The sequence below is a fragment of the Acanthisitta chloris genome, unplaced genomic scaffold (genome assembly GCF_000695815.1).
Source record: "Acanthisitta chloris isolate BGI_N310 unplaced genomic scaffold, ASM69581v1 scaffold25584, whole genome shotgun sequence".
Lineage (NCBI taxonomy): Eukaryota > Metazoa > Chordata > Aves > Passeriformes > Acanthisittidae > Acanthisitta > Acanthisitta chloris.
The window spans coordinates 12,230-12,893 of NW_008671342.1; positions in this window are offsets into that span (position 1 = coordinate 12,230).

Here is a 664-nt window from a genome sequence, read left to right on the forward strand (position 1 = left end):
CCCGCTTAGTGCATTCAGGTAAAGCTGTGCATGTTGTCTGCCTAGAATTTAGTAAAGACTTTGACCCTGTATCTCGCAGTATTCTCCTGGAGAAACTGCTTGTTCGTGATTTAGACAGGTGCACTCACCACTGGGTAAAAAACTAACTGGATGACAGGGTGCAATGAGTAGTGGTGAGTGGAGTTAAATCCAGCTGGCAGCCAGTCACAAGTGGTGTTCCTCAGGGCTCACTGTTGGGGCCAGCATTTTCTGCCCAGTGGGATAGGACCTGGGGATGTTGGTCAACAGCCAGGTGAGTCACCATCCCTGGAGGGAGTTAAAAGATGTGTAGATGTGGCATTTAGGGACGTGGTTTACTGGTGGACTTGGCAGTGCTGAGTTAATGGTTGGACTCAATGATCTTAAAGGTCTTTTTCAACCTAAACAATTCTATGATTCTATGACGTGAATTACTCACACTGGAGTGCACTGTCATCAGCAAGATACTCTTGCACCTTTCCTTCACTCAAGATCTGTGTAGAAGATGATTGGCTGAATTAGGGTAAAAGAAATCCCTTTGACTTGCTAGCTGCTATGCTGAATCTTGGATAATGTTTTTGCTATTGCCTGTCCTCACTGACATTACAGCCATGCCTGAGATGAGTAAATGACACAAAGGTAGGTA